Here is a 21,327-nt window from a genome sequence, read left to right on the forward strand (position 1 = left end):
AGGATGGCTACTGTTTTGCATCTTTGACTCAAATAATAAAGGACATATCAGCATTTTTGTGTTACAATGATGTCAAAACCTACCTCTAGTACGTTACCATGAAGGAACAATGAACTTATATTTATATAGCACCTTACAAAAGCTATGGGCATCTCAAACCACTTCACAACCAATAAAATGCTTCTGAAGTGCGGTCACTGCAGTAACCTGGGAAATCAGGCCATCAATTTGTGCAAAGAAAGGCCCCACAAATAGAGATTTATGGCAATGTTGGTTGAGGGAATCAGTATCAGCCAGGATACCAGCAGAATTCCCCTGTGCTCTTTGAATAGTACCATGGGAGATTTTACGTCTACCCAAGGGGGAAACCATTTAACGTTCCTTCCAAAAGGCAGCACATCCGACACTCAAGCACTCTTTTATTAAGCACCAAAATGCCAGCCCAATTTGGTGCGCAGGTTTCAGAATTAGGGTTTGAAAATAACTTTGTGACCTAAAGGCAACAGTGCTACCTTGGAGGCAAGTTAAAAACACCTAACCATGGCCATACCAAGTTGATGATCAGCTCAAAACATCTATAAAGGTAGCATTTAGATTATTGTTTAAGGTCAAAATAAAATGAATATATCCCTTGCACTATTTTGTTTGCTACCAATATTTCTTTTCAGTCTTTTGCATCTTTGAACATTGACAGCCTGTCTTCCACACTGCTAGCATCAATCTTACTCCTTGACTGAATAAATGTAAATATGTCTGCAATACATAAATGTGCCTTGAATAAATATTTATTTGGATCTTTGTATCAATGCATAATGACAGCTGTACATTAAGTAGCATTAAGAATACAACTGCCAGCTAACCATTACTTAAGGTTTGAATAAAATTGGCACCAATGCTAATAAATTTACATCCATTTTATTAAGGAGTACACCTGCAGCAAATCTCAACATCAAAAAAATTTAAAGAAGCTACAATAGATACAGCAAACTGAACCGATAAATCAGTACTCCTTCCAGGTCATTCCTGCAGACTTTGCTGTTACTATGTGGATGGTGACTTGAACATTGGACAGCTCAAGATCCAAATCTGTCCGAAAGATAATGTCAGATAAACAAGGGAAGGGAGGAAATTGTGCAGGCACTGGTCATTATTTTCCAATCCTCCTTATACACTGGGCATGGTGCCAAAATACCAAATTATAAATGACCCTTGTTCAAAAAAGGGTGCAAGGATAAATTCAGTAACTTCAGGCCAGTCGGTTTAACCTTAGTGGGAAAGCTTTTAGGAACAATAATCTGGGACAAAATAAACAGTAACTTGGATAAATGTGGATTAATTAAAGGAAAGCCAGACAGATTTGTTAAAGGCTAATTGTGTTCAACTTATTTGATTGAGTTTTTTGTTGAGGTAATGAGGGCTGCTGAGGGTAATGTGGTTGATGTGGTAGACAAGGATTTGATAAATTGCCACTTAATTAGGTTTAACAGCAAAACAGAATAAAAGGGACATGGAGCAGGCGGTAGTGGTGAACGGTTGTTTTTCTGACTAGAAGAAAGTGTACTGCGTGGTTTCTGAGCAGTTGGTGCTAGAGGACCACTACTCTTCTTGTTGTATACTAATGATCTAGTCTTGGGTGTGTGGGGCACAATTTTAAAATTTGTAGATGAGACAAAACTTGCAAGAGTTGTGAACTGTGAGGGAGATAGTGATGGATTTCAAGGAGGCCCTAGATTGGTTGAAATGTGTGAGCACAAGAACACAAGACATAGGAGCAGAAGTAGGCTACTTCACCCATCGAATCTGTCCGTCATTCAATGAGATCATGGCTGATCTGACAATGTTCAACTTCACTCTGCTGCCCATAACCCTCGATTCCCTTACTGATTTAAAATGTGTCCATCTCAGCTTTGAACAGACTTAGCAACCCAGTCTCTACGGCCCTTTGCAGTAAAGATTTCGACAGATTCACTATCCTCATAGAAATTCTCTCTCATATCTGTCTGAAATAGACGACCTTTTACTCAGATTATGCACTCTGGTCCTAGACTCGCCCATATGAGGAAATATCCTCTCAGCATCTACCCAGTCAAGTCCCCTGACAATCCACGTGTCTCAATAAGGTCACCTCTCATTCTTCCAAATTCCAATGAGTACAGGCCCAATCTACTCAACCTCTCCTCATAAGAAAATCCCACCATACCCGATATCAACCTCGTGAACCATCTCTGGGCTGTCTCCAAGGCCAGCATATCTTCCCTTAGTTAAGGGGACCAAAACTGTTCACAGTATTCCAGGTGTGGTCTAATTAGTGTCTTTTAACAGCACTTATCTATTTTTATACTTCATTCCCTTCGAAATAAAAACCAACATTCCATTTGCCTTCCCAATTACCTGCTGAACTTGCATGCTAGTCTTTTATGATTAATGCGTCCAAATCCCTCTGGCTGCAGTTTTTTTCCAGTCTTTCTCCATTTAATATTCAGCTTCTTTACTCTTCCTACCAAAGTGCATAACTTCACATTTTCCTATATTATATTCCATCTGCTAAGTTTTCCCCCACTCTCCTAACCCGTCTATATCCCTCTGTAGACTCTGACATCCTCATCATTTGATTTCCCACCCATTTTTGTGTCATCTGTAAACTTGGCAATAGTACATTCACTTCCCTCGTCCAAGTCATTAATATATATAGTGAATAATTGTGGCCCCAGTACTGATCCCTGTGGCACTCCACTAGTTACAGGTTACCATTCTGAAAAAGCTCCTGTTATCCCAACTGTCTTCTACTAGTTAGCCAATACTCTATCATGCTAATGTACTACGCCCAACACCATGGACCCTTATCTTATTGAGTAGATTTTTGTGTGGTACCTTATCAAATGCTTTTTGGAAATCCAAGTATATTATTGGTTCCCCTTCATCTATCCTTTTTGTTATCACATCAAAGAATTCTAATAAAATTGTCAACATGATTTCCCCTTCATGAAGCCATGCTGACTCTGCTTGACCATATTATGCATTTCCAAATGCTCTGCTGTTACATCCTTTATAATGGACTCTAAAACATTTCCCCAATGACAGAAGTTAAGCTAACTGGCCGATAGTTACTTGTTTTAGTCTCCCTCCTTTTTTGAATAAAGGTGCTATATTGGCAGTTTTTCAATCCTCTGGGATATTTCCAGAATTTAAGAATTCTTGGAAGATTATTACCAGTACATCCACTATCTGCAGCTACTTCTTCCTTCAATATTCTGGGATGCAACCCATCAAACCCAGGGGACTTATTGGCCTTTAGCCCCATTAGTTTCCCCAATACATTTTCCCCAGTGATTGTTGTAGTGATTCCCAGTAATTCCCCGCCCCGCGATTATTTCTTTTTGGAATGTTATTAGTATCTTCCAAAGTGAAGACTGACACAAAGTAATGGTTCTCCATTATTATTTCCCCAGTCTCATTCTCAAAGGGACCTATGTTCACTTTGGCCTCTCTTTTCCTTTTTATACATTTCAATAAACTTTTGCTGTACCTTTTTATATTACTTGCTAGTTTACCCTCAGTTTATCCTCTCCTTTATTTTTTTGGTCATCTTTTGTTGTTTTTGTTGGCAGGTGAAATTTAATGCAGTGAAGTGATTCATCTTGGTAGGAAGAACAAAGAGAGGCAACATAAGAGACTGGAAAAGGCCCATGGCAACGTAAAGAAAAACTTTTAAGCAACAAGTACTGTCTGTGGTGAAGGCAGACTCAATCATGCTTTCAAAAGGAAATTGGATAAGCATCTGAGAAAACCTTTGCAGGGCTATGGGAAAGGATATTTGAGTGGGTCTAACTAAACTGCTCTTACAGAGAGTCAAAACCTTGTGGCATAATATTTTGATCAGGTTACAATGCAAAATAAGAGCTCAAGGTGTAGGGGTAACATATTAGCATAGATGGAAAATTAGTCAGCTAATAGGAAGCAAAGGGTTGGATAAATGGGTATTTTTGGGTTAGCAAGCTCTAACAAGTGGAGTGCTGTAGGTATCAGTGCTGGGGCCTTAGCTATCTACGATCTATTTCAATAACTTGTTTGAAGAGGCTGAACGGATGATTGCTAAGTTTGCTCGTGACACAAAGATAGGCAGGAGAGTAAGTTGTAAAGAGGACCGAAGGGGTCTGCAAAGCGGTATCGATAGATTGAGTGGGCATAAATTTGGCAGATGTGGGAAAATGTGAACTTGTCCACTTTGGCAGGAAGAACAGAAAAGCAGTACACCATTTTTGTGAGGGCCACGAAGAATCCAGCACGAGTTTGTAGAATAGAAAGAAATAACTTTATTTACAATAACACACACATATATATAATATATATATAAAATATATATATATATAAAAATATATATATATTATATATATATATATATTATATATATAATAAAAAAAAATATATAAATATATATATATATATATAGACACAACAGCAGCAGTACTCCCTTGCTGCTCACTCCTCTCTCTCCAGCTGGTTCCATACTGGCCAGCTCTATTTATGCAGGGGCTTTGCTAATGTTTCTCTGCCCCCCTCATTGTGGAAGCTCATACTCCCCAAGGATTGTGGGATTGCCATTAGTCCCCACCCAGTAGTAAGCAGGTTATAACAACCATTTAAGTTGAGAACACTCTGCGGTAGAGGGGTCTGGGTGTCCCAGTACATGAATCGCAAAAAATTAGTATGCAGGTACAGCAAGTAATTAGGAAGGCAAATGGAATATGTAGTTTATCGCAAGGTGAACAGAATATAAAAGTAGAGAGGTTCTGCTGGATTTAACTGCATTAGAAAGAGTTCAGAGATGGATGAATTCTTGGAATGAAGTTATCTTACGAGGAAAGGTTGAGCAAATATCCTCCGATGTTTAGAAGAACGATAGATGATCTTATTGAAACCAAAAGATTTTGAGGGGATTAACAGACTAGATGCTGGAGGGATGTTTCCCCTTGCGGGAAAGATTAGAAATAGGCGACACAGTTAAAAAATATGGGGACTTCTGTTTAAGGTGGCGATGAAGGAATGTTTTTTTTCTCTCAGATGGCCGTTGGTCTATGGGAACTTTCTTCCACAGAGAGCTGTGGAGGCAAGGTCATTCAATATTTTTAAGGGCATGTTGAATGACAAGTGAATCAAAGGTTATGGGGGCAGACAGGAAAGACTGGTTGAAAGTATAGGCCACAATCAGATCAGGTCTGATTTGATCTTATCAAATGGTACATCAGGCTCGAGGGGCTGAATGGCTTGCTCTTGATTTGCATGTTCATACAGGTGTTCGCACAAAATGGACATGATGGCCCAAATGGTCTCTTTCTATGCTATAACCATTCTATTATTGGGGTAGCACAGTGATTAGCACAGTTGCTTCACAGCTCCAGGGTCTCAGGTTCGATTCCCGGCTTGGGTCACTGTCTGTGCGGAGTCTGCACGTTCTCCTCGTGTCTGCGTGGGTTTCCTCCGGGCGATACGGTTTACTCCCACAGTCCAAAGATGTGCAGGTTCGGTGGATTGGCCATGATAAATGTCCCTTAATGTCCAAAAAGGTTAGGTGGGGTTACGGAGATAGGGTGGAGGTGAGGGCTTAAGTGGGGTGCTCTTTCCAGGGGCCAGTGCAGACTCGATGGGCCGAATGGCCTCCTTCTGCACTGTAAATTCTATGATTATTCCATGAACTTCTCAACAACCACATTATTAAATCACTTTAGTTGGACGTCTTCAGCTCAGCACATAACATTCATGCAACAGCATTCCGATCACTGCTGCCTCATGGACCCGGGTTCGATCCCGGCCCATCTACCATGTGGCGTTTGCACATTTTCACGTGACTTTGTGGGTCTCATCCCCACAACACAAAGATGTGCAGGGTGGGTGGATTGGCCACGCTAAATTGCCCCTTAATTGGAAAAAAATGATTGGGTACTCTAAATTTATATTAAAAAAAACAGCATTCCGATAACCTCTCAAAAGAACTGGTGCAGCAAAAACTACCCTAGTTTTCTCTTAAGCTGCTGACGACGTGTTGTGTATTATATTTTTCTTTTTAAATTCAATCATTTACTATTTTTGTTTTTATCCTCAGCTAGCTGTATCATTTCCTGTGTACTAGTTACAATAATTATTGGAACACAATGGCCAAGAGTTTCCGTTTTAGATGCAATCGGCAATCTGGGCATGGACTGTGCCAATCTTCAGATCTCAAGTTTTTGCTTGAGTTTCTGCTCAAACTCATCCTTGTACAAGTATTTTAGAACCTAATATTTTTGCTTTAAAAATATGCCTTGATATATTTAAGAATATTAATCTTGTGCAGTTTTATTGATATAACTGAAAATGTATTGATCACATATCACATTTTTAATAAGTGTGTAATCGACTGACTGTGACTCACTCAATTTTAAATAATTGAAAGGGTGGGTGATCTGTTTTTGGAAGGGAGCTTCCCGAGCATGAGGGTGTTGGAGGAGAAGTTTGGGCTGGCGAGAGGGAATTACTTTAGATACTTACAGGTGCGGGACTTCATGCGCAGGCTGGTGCCATCTTCCCACGCCTCCCGCCAAAGGGGAGGCAGGACAGGGTAGTATCGAGGGGAGAGGTAGCTGAGGGTAGAGTCTCAGGTATTTACAAAGAACTAATTGGAGCAGAGGATATACAGACGGAGGACCTGAAGCTTAAGTGGGAGGAGGAGCTCGGCGGTGGGGGGGGGGGGGGGGGGGGAGGAGGAGATTTGGGCAGAAGCTCTGAGCAGAGTAAACACGACCGCAACATGCGCCAGGGTCAGTCTGATCCAGTTTAAGGTCGTGCACCGGGCCCACATGACGGTGGCCCGGATGAGTAAATTCTTCGGACTGGAGGACAAGTGTGCCAGATGCGCCGGTGGGCCGGCTAATCACGTGCACGTGTTCTGGTCGTGCCCTAAACTCAGGGGGTACTGGCAGGGATTCGCGGACATCATGTCCCGGGTTTTGAAAACTGGGGTGGTAATGAGTCCGGAGGTGGCAATCTTTGGGATGTTGGAGGACCCGGGAGTCCAGGAGAAGAAGGAGGCTGATGTCTTGGCCTTTGCTTCCCTGGTAGCCTGGCAACGAATACTGTTGGCATGGAGGGACTCAAGGCCCCCAAAGACCGAAGTATGGCTATCGGACATGGTGAGCTTTCTCGGTCTAGAGAAAGTTAAGTTCACTATCGGGGTTTGCCTGGAGCTGGCAGCCATTCATTGACTTCTTCGCGGAGAATTAATCGTCAGAGGGGGGGGGGGGGGGGGGGGGGGGAGAGAAAGAGAGACTAGGGTAGAGTAGGGGATGGTTTGGGCAGGTCCTTGCGAGAATGGATTTGTGGTTTGTACTATGCGTTATTTGCTTTTCTTTTTGTACAGTACTATACAATGTCATTGTTTTATATGCCAAAAGACCTCAATAAAATTGTTTATTAAATTTTTTTATTTTTATTTTTTAAATTGAAAATGTACAGAACCATAAATACAAGTTTTTAAAAAAAATTATTTCATGGGATCCTGGTGTCGCTGACAGGGTTCGTATTTGTTGCCTTGAACCAAGTTGGCTGCCACAACATTTCACAAGCACATGACTTCCAGTGATGGAGATGGGCTGAGCGGATGCCCGGAAGGTGGCTCTCCTCCTGGGAACTCAAATTTAGGTAATTTCAGCCCAAAATAGCCGGTCATAACTGGGAGAAAGACCGCTCACCCTTCTCCAACACCATTAAGACAAGACATGCCAAGCGGCAACAACCCCAGAGGCCGTAAAGACGGCAAAGGCAATAAAAGCCTTGAGAGAAGAACCGAGGCGATGGCAAGCACATGGAGCGACGAGGTCCCAGCCACATCTGATCGGGAAGGACCACAAAATCACACACAGGGCTCCCCCCCCGGGAACTTAAATGTTCCATCACAGTCAACATTCTGGTGAATCTTCTCTGTACCCTCCAGTGCAATTACATCCTTCCTATAACGTGGTGACCAGAATTGCACACACTACTCCAGCTGTGGCCTCACCAAAGTTCTATACAGCTCCATCATGACCTCCCCATGTGTCCCATATGCCCTTTTCACCACCTTATTAACCTGCCCTTCTGTCTTCAGAAACTCTTCTGAACCCACAACGTTGTTTGCCCCGTAGTTCCAATCATCAAATTATGCGCGTACACAGTACACATTTGCACAGTGCACTCACCTTCCAGTGGCTCATTCACCTTCCCGAGTCTCTCAGACATGGCAGCCTCTGCCAAGCCCCTTAAGTGTCTCTTAATGAATTCCTTGAGACTTGGTTGCCCCGAATGAGAGCAACAAATGCTGGCATTGCTAGTGATGCCCACATCCCATGAAAGAATAAAAACTTTCCCTGGGATCCCTGTTTAATATTAATCTGGCTCTGTTTTTCCCATGAGCTCTCTTTTCTGGCCCTATTCTGCACTGCTCCTTCTTTCCCCATTAAAGTTCTATTCTGTTTGGTATAAAGCCTTTCAAAAAAATCTTTTCCAGCTTTGCAGAAGAAAAGGCCATTCTGATGAAACAGATATTGTTTTAAAATGACATGTTTTTTGACTATGAGCAAACTCCACAGAAGATATAAATGTGACCTGTCCGCTTTGCTAGGAAGAATGAACAAGCAGCATATTATTTAAATGAAGTATGATAAGGTTAATATGCAGGTATAGCAAATAATTAGGAAGACAAATGGAATAATGCTGTTTATTGCACAGGGAACACAAAATAAAAATAGGGAAGTTTTGTTCCAGTTATACAGTGCATTGGTGAGACCACACCTATTGTAGTACGTACAGTTTTGGTCTCTTTATTTATGGAAGGATGTAACTGCGTTAGAAGCAGTGGGGAGAAAGTTTCCTTAACTGATTTCTGGGGCAAAGGGCTCGTCTCCGGACGAAAGGTTGCACAGGTTTGTGCCTGTATCCTTTGGAGTTTAAAAGAATGCGAGATCATCTCATTGAACCATGTAAGATTCTGAGATAACTTGACAGGGTGGATGTTCTCCCCTGTGGGAGAGGTTAGAACTAGGGGATGGAGTATAAAAATAAGGGGTTCCCCATTTAAGATGGAGATGAGGAGACGCTTTTGCCAAGAAGGACAATAGTCTGTGGAATTCTCTTTAACAGAAAGAGGAGGACGCAGGGTCATTGAATATTTTTAAGGCGGAGTTGAACAGATTCTTAACTGACAAGGAAATCAAAGGGAAAAGGGATACACAGGAAAGAGAGACAGCACAATTTGATCAGCCATGATTTTATCAAATGACACAGCAAGCTCGCGGGGCTAAATGGCCTACTTCTGCTCCTAATTTGTATGTGCGTATGTATGCTCACATAATACATCATAATAATACAAATTTGTACAACATCAAAACATCTAGCGCTTTACACAATGCATTAACAAGCCATACGTCTATACGTCTCATACAGACTGTATCATATATGAAAACTGAAGTGCAGGTTATGAAGCTTGGTTATTCACAATTATTTTCTTGATCCCATGGCTGAATATGATCTCTCCCTGTAACTTGAAGTTTCAAAGTAGATTGGTATGCAACAATCTGGAAAAGGTTTAACAAGTTTACTTTAAAGGTTCATATCAGTATTGTGACAAAACATAGATCAGCTGAATCCTTATGAATGACATAATTAAAGACTAAATGTCTCAAGCCACACCAATGTCACCACATTAAAAGCCACATGTTCTTCAGAATAGTACAGGTGTTTCAAATGCTAAAACAATGATGTAAGGCTTCAAAGGCAAAATTGCTTTGATCCCATAATTCTTCTCAAATTACCAAATTAAATTACTCACTTTTCATTGTGCTGCCATGGTATGCTTGCCATGACTTGATTTGTCTTATTTATTTATGCCTGGTCAGCTATGAGAGAACAGAATTATAGAATAGTTACAGCATAGGAGGCCACCATTAGGCCCATCATGTCTCTGCTGGCCCTCTGCAAAAGCAACTCACTTAGTCCCACTCCCCACTCCATAGTCCAGCAGGTTTTTTCTTCTCGGGTAATTATCCACAGTTGCTTCTTTTGCCAATCACCTTAAATCAGTGTCCTCTGGTTCTTGATTCTTCCTCCAATGGGAAGGGTTTCCTCTCTATCTATTTTATCCAGGCCCTTCATGATTTTGAGCACCACTGTTAAATCTCTTCTTAAACCTCGCAGCCCCAGCTCTCCAATCTATGCACAACTGCAGTCCCTTATCCCAGAGCCATTCTCGTCAATCTTTTCTGCCTTTACACCCTTCCTAAAGTGTGGTGTCTGGACGAGTGATCCAGAGACACAAGTTCAAATCCCACTACAGCAGTTGGGGAATTAATAATCAGTTAATTATTCTCAAATAAAAAGCTGATGTCGGAAATGGTGGCCATGAAACTGCTGGATTGTTGGAAAAGCCTTTCTGGTTCATGAATGTTCTTAAATCACATTAAATTGGTGTCCTCTGGTTTTTAATCCTTTTATCAATGGGAACAGTTTCTCTATCTGCTCTGTTTAGACCTCATCACCAAGACTGCCTACATCCATAACATTGCCTACTCTGCCTGTTTTAGTCCATCTGCTGCCGAAACCTTCACCCAGGCTGTCATGACCCCAAGGCTCAAGACAGCAATGTTCTCCAGGCTAGCTTGCCATCCTCAAGAAGTACAAAGTTCAGCTCGTGCCAAACTCTGTTGAACATATTCTAACTTGCAGCGTTGGCTTCTGGTCTCACAACACCTCCAACTTAAAATGATCACCCCTTTGTTCAAATCCTTTAGGACAGCACAGTAACACAGTGGGTAGCACTGTTGCTTCACAGCTCCAGAGTCCCAGGTTCGATTCCCGGCTTGGGTCACTGTCTGTGTGGCCTATGCTTTCCGTGTCTGCATGGGTTTCCCGGATCTGGGTGCTCCAGTTTCCTCCCACAAATCCCGAAAGATGTGCTGTTAGGTGATTTGGATATTCTGAACTCTCCCTCGGTGTACCCGAACAGGCGCCGGAATGTGGACACTGGGGTTTTTCCCAGTAACTTCATTGCAGTGTTAATGTAAGCCTACTTGCGACAATAAAGATTGTTAATTTATTTAATCTCTGTAAAAATCTGCAGCCATATTGGGGCAGCACGGTAGCATTGTGGATAGCACAATTGCTTCACAGCTCCAGGGTCCCAGGTTCGATTCCGGCTTGGGCCACTGTCTGTACGGAGTCTGCACATCCTCCCCGTGTCTGCGTGGGTTTCCTCCGGGTGCTCCGGTTTCCTCCCACAGTCCAAAGATGTGCAGGTTAGGTGGATTGGCCATGATAAATTGCCCTTAGTGTCCAAAATTGCCCTTAGTGTTGGGTGGGGTTACTGGGTTATGGGGATAGGGTGTAGGTGTTGACCTTGGGTAGGGGCTCTTTCCAAGGGCCGGTGCGGACTCGATGGGCCGAATGGCCTCCTTCTGCACTGTAAATTCTATGATAATCTATGATTTTGGGGGGGGGGGGGGGGGTGACATAGTAGCCATGTCACTAGACGAGAAATTCAGAAGTCCAGGCTAATGCTCTGGCGTCATGAGTACAATTCCCACCACAGCAGCTGGTGGAATTTAAATTTCAATGAACAAATATGGAATTGGTGATGTTCACCATGAAACCATCGTCAATTGCTGCAAAACCCGTTGATTCACGAATACCCTTTAGGGAAGGAAATCTGCCATCCTCACCCAGTCTGACCTACATGTGACTCTGGACCTGCAGCAATGTGGTTGACTCTTAACTGCCCTTTGAAATGGCCGAGCAAGTCACCCAGGTAATGGGCAATTAGGAATGGGTGACAAACTTTGGCTTTGCTAGCAACACCCACAGCCCATGAAAATGTAAAAAAAAACCCTTGGACAATTATGTGTTGCTGCACATCTGGTCCCTTATGCATCCCCCACTCCGTTCACTGCATCATTCGTGGGTGTACACTCACTCATATGCCTGGGCTTTGAACTCTGGAATTCCCTCACTAAACCTCGTTGCTTCTCCAACCTCCTTAAAATACACCTCGCTGGCCAAGCTTCTAATCACTCCTCATAATATATCCATCTTCAGCTCAAGCCAACTTTTGTCGGATTACTCCGGTGCAAGCATCCTGGAACATATTACAAGGCTAAAGATACTACATACATGATTTTGTTGTTATTTATCAGAATTTAAAAATCTCCCAAAATCGATCATGTTCTCTGTCAATATGAAGACTACATAAAGCTTGTGATAAAAATAGACTTTATTCAAGGGGAGGTGTTACTTAGAAGTAGGATGTGTTTTTTGTATTCCAAGATGCTCAGCGGGTTATTTATATCCCCACGAAGCAATAAGATGTTGATCAAAGTTAATGCTACCTGCATCCTTCAGGCTTTCTGGAAAATCATGTCTCGTCAAATCACAACACTGATAGCACAGTCTGGACTTAGACTACAGGTTTTACATTCAGTACTGACGTTTGTTTGGGCGAAAATCAAAACTGATGATATCTTGTGAGACAGCACTTACTTTAAGAGATCTCTTTTAAGACAAGTAGGCCTGATGAAAAAAAAATTTTCTTCAATAAAAAGACACCCAAACCCAATAAGCATGTGCTATGTATCAGTGAATAACCTCTGTCTGAATCACTTTGCCGAGTGACACATCAAAGCACGGTCCAGACAATGCTGATGTTTCAGATTTTCATCATGCTTGACAGACCATGTGAAAGGCGGCAGCTCACTGGCTTTGAGTAAACATCAGGGATTATGGCAATCATGCATCTGAAGGCTGTTCCACCTCCGCCCCAAAATGTACTCCTTTTGCTTATAAAGTGCCATAGCAAAGTGAGTTCAAGTGTGCGCTGCACACCTCCTCGAGGCAAATCGATTAGACCCAAGCTGAACCACTTTCATGAGCAGAAGTATGCAAAAAGTTAATTAAAGTTGTAATCTCTTTTTAACTACAAACCCAATACGTCTTACCGTAAGTGTAAAATAAAGGATGAAATCGATTTCATGCCCATTTAAATGATCCCCTTAGTCTTCAGCTTAGAGGCAGGCTGATTGATTGTCACGGTGTGCTTCTAAAAGACCTTGGTATGATCTTCTAAATGAAAGATAATGAGGAGGTGATGGAATAGGGCATACTTGAAATGATAGATCAAGGAGGCGGAGGTTTGGTAGTAACTGCCTTCACTTTGCATTCTAGGGTAGATCTTTCTGGAAAGATTCGTCCATTGAATGACTCCAACTGCCATGAGCGAGTACAATTAATTCCAATATTTGCACAGTACAAGACACTGTTTCATAAATAAACAAAAGAGCAAATTTCCGATCATATTTCCTCACCAGGCAAATTAAGTCACCGGAGCTATTTTTGTATTGTTTTCCCACCACAACGTCAGCACTAGTCTTTTACCTGGATGTAAAACACTGATTGCTTTATCTAAGAAAGGCAAGAGCCTCCTACACCAAAATACAGTAAGGTTAATAAAACACAATCCTATGTGGGCCTTTTTACAATCCACAAAAGATATGAGTCTTTTAAGTTTTCAGGACCAAGATCAAGGACCAATTGTTACGAAATTAGTACCGTAAATTAGCATGAATTAAGAAATTCACTTCAGAATGTTATCCTAGGTAACATTTTATAAAGAAACGGTTCACAATGGATTGAAATAAACACATTAATCAAAGCCATTTCAGCCACAGTTGGTAGCACTCTTGCCACTGAGTCAGAAATTGTTGGTTCATGTCTCACTCCAGTGACTTCAGCACACTTTTGGTTGGCACTCGGGGAGTGAGAGCGCTGCACATGTCAGGGGTGCAGTCTTTCAGATGGAACATTAAATAAACCAAGGCCAGTCTTCCCCCTCCGGTGCGCACAATTATCCTCAAGACAATATTTCGAAGATGAACGCGGCCATTATTTCTGGTGTCCTGGTAGTATTTCTTCCTTAATCAACACCAAAAAACAGATTAGCTGGCTAATACTGCGCTGCTGTTTTGGGAGCCTTCAGTGCACAAGTTGGCTGCACATTTCCTGCATTACATTAGTGATCACACTTATAAAGTGCACTTTAAAGGATTGCTGTACAAGTGCTTTGTGTCTCCTGAAGGTCATGAAAGGAGCTATATATAAATATATAAGCACAAGCCTTTCTTTTTTAAAGCATTGCAATGGTTTCTTGACAAGCCAGGTTTCTAAATGGTCATTTTGAACTTCTCATGGAAGAAAGTGCACTGCTCAGAAGACTGCAGCGGTGGTCTATAAAACACCCCCTACGTAAGCTGACAGAAAGTTCCACGAAGCACCGTATATGCATTTTCGAATGTACATGAGATGCATCTAGAGAAGACATATTTTGAGGTTTCAGATGTTGACCCCATTGCATATCACTTGGTTTCTGGATCTATACATTTTTTAAAGCTTTGCTATCTTCAACACGTAGTTCACTTCCTGGGGCGTTACGAATATTCTTTTCCGAATGCCCAATTTTGATGAATCGCCAACATTGCTATTTTCTAAAAGATGACAAATTCAATATAAAGAATTTGCATTTACATAGCATCTTATCATATGTCCTCAGCACTTCCCATCAATAATTCAATTCTGAAGTGAAGTTACTAGTATGTAGGAAATCAACATCTTCACAAATGCCAACTTGATGAGTGGCCAAGTAAACAGGCCTTAGTGGTGCTGATTGAGGGAAAATGTTTCTGCTGGTGAGGAACCCAAAATGAGGGCTTTAAACATAAGATAGTCACTAATAAATCGAATAAGGAATTCAGGCAAAATTGACTTTATTGCATCCATCCCTTCCACTAGCCCAATAGGCTAAACCTCTACTATCTCCGATCTCGCATCTTTCTCTAGATTCTCCTACCTCCTCCTTGTGCCCTCTCTGAGCTCATACTGTCACAAGGCCCACTTCCTGCTTCTTCAACCCTATCCCCACTAAAATGCTGATCACCCAATTCCCCCTCCTGGACTCCCACGTTAACTGTTGCTAATAGTTGTCTCCCGTCAGATGTTGTCCTTCTCTCCTTTAAATCTGCTGTCATCACCCAACTCCTCAAAAATAAACCTTTGTCCTCCAGCATCCATGCAAATTGTTGCTCCATATCCAACCTCCGTTTCCTCTCCAGGTTCTTGAATGTGTTGCTGCTTCCAAAATGCATTTCCATGGTCTGAATTTTACTTCGGGACTCACCCAATGTTGGTGTAGGTGGCAGCGGATGTGAAAACTGCTTCTGCCCGAGATCGCATTGCTAATGTAAAATTACGCTGGACCGTCAATTAAGGCCTGCCCAGCATGTAATGCCCCTGCCTCTGTGCAAGCAGGGATGGGAACACGTTGGGCGCTGTGGCCAATGAGGACAAGGCAAAAACAGAGGATAGAGTTCCCGGAAGGCTGTCAAAGGTTCTGGGGAGGCTGCATGACCGAAGAACAATAATTTTACTGCAGTTCAGCAATGTCATCAGCACCGGGAGGCCATGGAAGGTGGGACGGCAAGTCAAGTGGTCCAAGTGTCCCCGTATCACAGGTGAGTGCCTGTCTATGCTGGTGCAGGTGGTCAGTGGCAGGCACAACATCTTGGTGCTCAGGGATAGAAAGAGAAGGCTGCCCACATGGCGAAGAAAGTCTGGACTGAGGTAGCTGCCGATGTCAATGGGCACAACATTGTATGCCACACCTGTCTGCAGTGCTGCAAAAGGTCGGACGATCTCTTGTGGTCGTCAAGGTTAAGTGCAGAGATGGCATGGACATGTGCAGAATCATGACTAATCACTGATCACTCCTTTCCAAAAATATGACAGCAGAGATTATGATCTGGAATTGCTGAACTCAATATTGAGGCCAAAAAGCTGTGAAGTGCCTAATAAAAAGATGAGGTGCATTATTTTGAGCCTATGTTGAGCTGCATTGGAACAGTGTTGGAGACAAGAGGGCTGATGGGTCAGATTGGGAGTGAGACAGAGAATTAAAATAGCAAGTAACTGGATGCTTGGGGTCATCTTTGTAGACCAAATATAGATGTTCTGCAGAACTATCATCCAATCTGGTTTGGTCTCCCCACTACACGCGATACTTTATTGTGAGAAGCAAATGCAATATATTCAGTTGAAATAAGTGCAAGTAAATCGTTTCAGCTGGAAGACATGTGGGGTCCTGGTCAACGGGAGGAGGAAAAAGGCAGGTGTCGAGTCTAGAAGGGAGAAGGTGTTGGGGCTAACTGAAGAGTCATATAGGGAACGGTTCTCTCAGAATGGTGAATCATAGAATTTACAGTGCAGTGCAGAACAGGAAGAATGATGTTGGAAGTGGTGAAATTTTGGAGGATGATCCATTCAATCTGGAGCTGCTACATCTTCTACCTGCTACATCTCTTAACTTTTTCCATTTCTGTTTGAAGGTCATTGACTTGAAATGTTAACTGCTTCTCTCTATACAGATACTACCAGAGCTGATATTATTTCCAGAATTTTGTGTTCTTATTTCGGATTTACAGCATCTGCAGTATCTAATCTTTGGGATTGGGTGCTATACCTACTTGTCAAATAAAGTTAATTTGCTCCCTGGTAAAATAATGTGTGGTACATTTATAAAACAGATCTGACGCCACTTGCGCCTTCTGTGAGTTTCAATCAGCTTTTTGCCAAGAGCATTATAATTATATTGCTATTCAAATTTATCGCATTCTTTTTATTGCTTCAATTGAAACTAGTGACAGCTGTGTACACTCTAAATACGGGCAAATTATGAACATCAGAGATTGCACCTTTTTTCAATGTTTTAAGTGTGTCAGATTGTAATGCCAGAAATGTGAAAGATTAATCAGGGTCAGTACACAGAAGGAAACTGTTACTCAAATGAACTTTCTGTATTTACTTATTTTCCACTCTACGCAGCATTTTACTCATACTCTTAAGAAATAATTTAATGGCAAAAATTGTTCCCATTTGCACAGGCATGCATCGCAAATGCATGCAAAACAGAAACAAAACAGACTAACTTGTCACGTTCGGGGGAGACAGTAAGTACTTCATGACGTAATGTCATTCCATGAATAACAGGCAATGCATTGTTTTGCATGTGCGTAGTCCAAGTTCATTAGGAGGGATATCAAAGTTTACAAAAGCTGAATATTAACAGTAACTTTTTTTGACACAGGATCAAAGGGTAAATCTGAATCGGTAACTTACTTTTTCTTGCTGTTGACAGGACTTGGTGAAATTAACCCTTTAAACCCATCAGTAACATTTCAACACAAAAATGGAAACCCTTTGTACAATGCAATGTTCTTTCAAATATTTTGAATGAGAAAGGTTCTTTGTTGGAAACTTATATGACTCTAAGTAAAGCATTTCAGGTTAGAGAAGCAGAAAATCAATCTTCAAAATCTTAAATTTTTTTAAACAATTTTTCCAATTAAGGGCAATTTAGCGTGGCCAATCCACCTACCCTGCACATCTTTGGGTTGTGGGGGTGAGACTCACGCAGACACGGGGAGAATATAAAAATTCCACAGAGACAGTGTGACCCGGGCTGGGATCGATCTCCGTTCCTTGGCGCCGTGATGCATCAGTGCTAACCACTGCACCACCATGCTGCCTCAAATTAAAACATTTTTGTGGATTACTTAGACTTATTCATATCTGGATAATGCCAACTGATTTAACAGGAAAAATGAAAATAGTCATCATAGATTAGCAAAGGACAAAATACTATTGCAAAGTCAGCAGCCAACCCAGTATATTCAAAAGTCCTCTCTAATTTTTTTTTAAATAAAAGGGTTTAAGAAAACTTTAAAAGCCAACATTGATAACAGTCAAAATTTCCAACATTCTGATTGTCGAATTTTAGTTTACTACACAGACACATACAAGGGCATCTGCCATTTTTTTCCCCCATCACCTTTAGTTTGACCCATTGCTAACCAAGAGAACATATCTATTTGCATTGTACTTCCAGCTGGCTAACATCCATCAAGCACAGCAAAGTTTTTTTAAAAATTCGTCTGTTGTAGGCCAATAAGCAAAGTATTTATGAATTCCACTGGGAAATCAGCTTAGAGCAGCATCCATACCTTCAAGGACTATTATTCTGATCCTTCTGCTCAGGATGACAAGAATTGAATTTATGTTCCAAGTGTTGAAAAATGTCATCAGAGTTAACTAGCTCTGTTGCATCATTTTAGCATAGTCCAAATGTCTGTGATCAAGGTTGAATCACAACTTTACTTCAGAGAGAATAAAGCATGCAGCTGCAAATTACCATCATTTCAGAGAATAAATTAAATTCAATTTAGGCAGAACTCGCAGATATTCTCTTAGGATTTCACGGAGTAACAAGCATGGACTTGGTCACCCATGAAGGACGTGACGTTTATTTATGCTACAGGCAGAGCTGAAATGGTGTTAGTTTTCAATATGACTGCAGGTTACGCAACATCACTACTTCATACATATCGAACATCAAACCTGTGAAGAAAATTAGTTAAATTGAAGGCGGGTGAATAACATTTTTTAGATTCGCAGGATCCTTCCCTAGATTTAATTTTAAAAAGTGAGTTTGAAACCAAAATAATCTAATGACCCATTATGGCTGCCACAGGGGGCCTTCGTAAATTAGGTGATAAAGAGCTCAAGTGAATAAGATGCAGATAATGCTGGGATAGCATATTATAATAGTAAAACAAGTTGCCTGGTCCCTTCATTGTCTTGAAAGGAACGCTGTCTTTCTCTCAAGGGTGACCTTTGAAGCCAGACTATAGATAATTTTAATATTCTACTAGCATTGCTTAAAAAAAATTGTTCCAAACTTTCTCCCCAAAACGATTTTAATTTATATTCATTTAAAAGATAGTATCAGAAATGCTTAGCTAGGAATGTTGCTGATCATTCTAACAGCATGGATTGTGGAAAACTGCGGAGATTAACAGACCTTCAATTTCACTTTTTTTTTAAAAAGAACCATCTACACCTCAAACTTGGTCTGATTGTTCATGGTGCACCAGACTCTTGAAGATGAAGTGCCATGTATACTGTACAGATTAAGGGGCAACTGTCAGTCCCCAAGATGCTAAAAAAGTGTGGAAAAACTTCCATAATGAAGAAGCCAACCCCAAACCTCTGGTTTTAACGGAGGGTGGTGGGAAGTGACTAACTTGCGGTCTAGAAGCAGGCCCCCAATTCAAGTATTTTAGCGAGCTGGCCTGGCTCCAATTTTTAGCTGTATTTCAGATTTAACACCTGTGGAGCATGTTTTCCAGGCCTTGGAAAATCTGGCAACTGGATCCAACAGGTAAATGTCTTTGCAGCTTGTGGGCCAAGAGAGCTGGAGTCATTCTCCCATCCTACCCAGCTGTTAATCTCCTCGCGATTGTACCCCTGTGATCACTCCAATCCCCAACCAATCTAATTTATTAACATAGTACAGTCATATAAAGCTTTTTAAGAGTCTGTTCAATGTGGAGCTTATATCAGATTTTATAGTACATTAACCAAATCAGGGAAAACAGTTAATAAAACAGCCTTACAATGTAATTAATTGACACAATAAACACAGCACGAGGCTTGGCATTTGCTTCACAGTGAAACTGGTATTGATGGGCACTTATGCTCACCAATAACTGTCTTTAGTGGGTACTTCAGTCCCAACTGCATCACTGCATTTCAAATATGGAAAGAAAACGATCAAAATAGTACCATAGGAACATTTACATCCATCCGAGAGGGTAACCAGTTCTAATCCATCAATTATGGACTCACAGCAGGTTTGGCAGAAATCTGGAAACAAATTTGGAACAAGACAGGCGTGGCATAAGGAAAGGAAAGAATGACTATAAAGATTAAGAGCTACATTACCAATTTGCAGAAAACTAAGTATATTAACTAATGAGCAGCAACTGTAAGAACTTCAGGTATGAAGTGCTAAGTGATGACAACAAAAAAGATCAGAGGTGTAATTCCAGAACAAAGCATTTCAATCTGCATGTGCTGAGGCTGGCCACTGCCACTCAAATGATACAGAATTCTTTCCATTTCACCCGTCGAGATGGCCTATTCATTCATACGCAGAGGATTAGTGAGCAAGGAAGAATTCCAATTGCCACTAATGTGACTTAACCTTCTGTGACCTTGGTTAATTTGAATTCTGTTCAAAGCAGAGTCTATTCAAGTGCATACAATTGCGAAATTGATTCACCCGTCTGAAATCCTTTGCATGGAGGATAAACAAGCCATGGTAATTACATGACAGCAAATACATGGCATTGTGTCTTACATGATGGTATGCAGACAGACGGAATAAAGAATTAAAAAATTTTTTTTTTTAAAGACAGGTAATTCAAAAGAGGAACAAAAGAAAGCGCAGATCAGCGGCATAAGCAGATGGACCAGCGACGGACAAAGGTGAAGGGCACGTTCCATAGGGTACCTGCTAACAGCAGCAATCAATCAGCACAACAAAGTGCCGCAAGATTCTTTCAACAGATTGGACTGTAATAAATATTTAGAGACAGAAATCACTGACAGTGACTGGTAGAGTGGCCTTATGAATAAAAATATCTGAATGACTATGGTTTGGTTTGGTCGGGCTTACAAAGGGTTCAGGATCACTGCATCTCCTATTCCAAACGTTTGAAATGGCAGATTCGAAAATGCAAACTAGTCATTGACTTTACTGCTGAAAAAGTCATACAGCTGATTAGTACTGCTGTCCGCACAAGCTTGATTATCACATTTACACATCTTTGTAGAATGGTAGAACAGTCTGGGCTGACCTAATTAAAGTCTTAAAAATTATGATGAAGTAGACAAAGAAAATGTTTCCATTCTGGACAGAGACCAAAAATAGGGGCCACAAATATAAGAGAGTCATGAATAACTCCAATAGGGAACACAAGAAATTTCTGGACTGGGAGAGTAATTGCAGTGTAGAACTTTCTTCTAAATGGAGTATTGGCGTGAAATAGGCGTCAGATATAGATGCATTTAAGGGGAGCTAAGTAAACAAATGAGAGAAAGGCTTTGACGGTTATGCTGATAGGGTTAGTGAAGAGGGGTGGGTGGTGGTTCACTTGGGTCATAAATGCCAGCATATATCAGCTGGACTGAATGCCTGCAGTAAATTCTGCGTAACGTCATTAATTCCATGTAATGCAATATGTTTGAGTTGTTTTGGGACTGGCTGATCCTTGGTATTCTCAGGCCCGTCAGTCAGTGCAGATACACAAAGCTGGCAAATGTATGACAAAATTCTTCTTAGTTTTTTTTCTAGGTGGGAGAAATCAATGGGGAAGGGAGGGATTT

General features: G+C 41.3%; 1 protein-coding gene across 2 annotated transcripts in view; it reads right to left on the minus strand.

Moving 5' to 3' along the window:
- Positions 1-21,327, minus strand: part of cfdp1 (craniofacial development protein 1) — a 256,567-nt gene that overhangs the window by 50,562 nt on the left and 184,678 nt on the right. The gene's annotated exons all lie outside the window — the stretch shown is intronic.

This window comes from Scyliorhinus torazame, chromosome 10 (assembly GCF_047496885.1).
Source record: "Scyliorhinus torazame isolate Kashiwa2021f chromosome 10, sScyTor2.1, whole genome shotgun sequence".
Classification (NCBI taxonomy): Eukaryota; Metazoa; Chordata; class Chondrichthyes; order Carcharhiniformes; family Scyliorhinidae; genus Scyliorhinus; species Scyliorhinus torazame.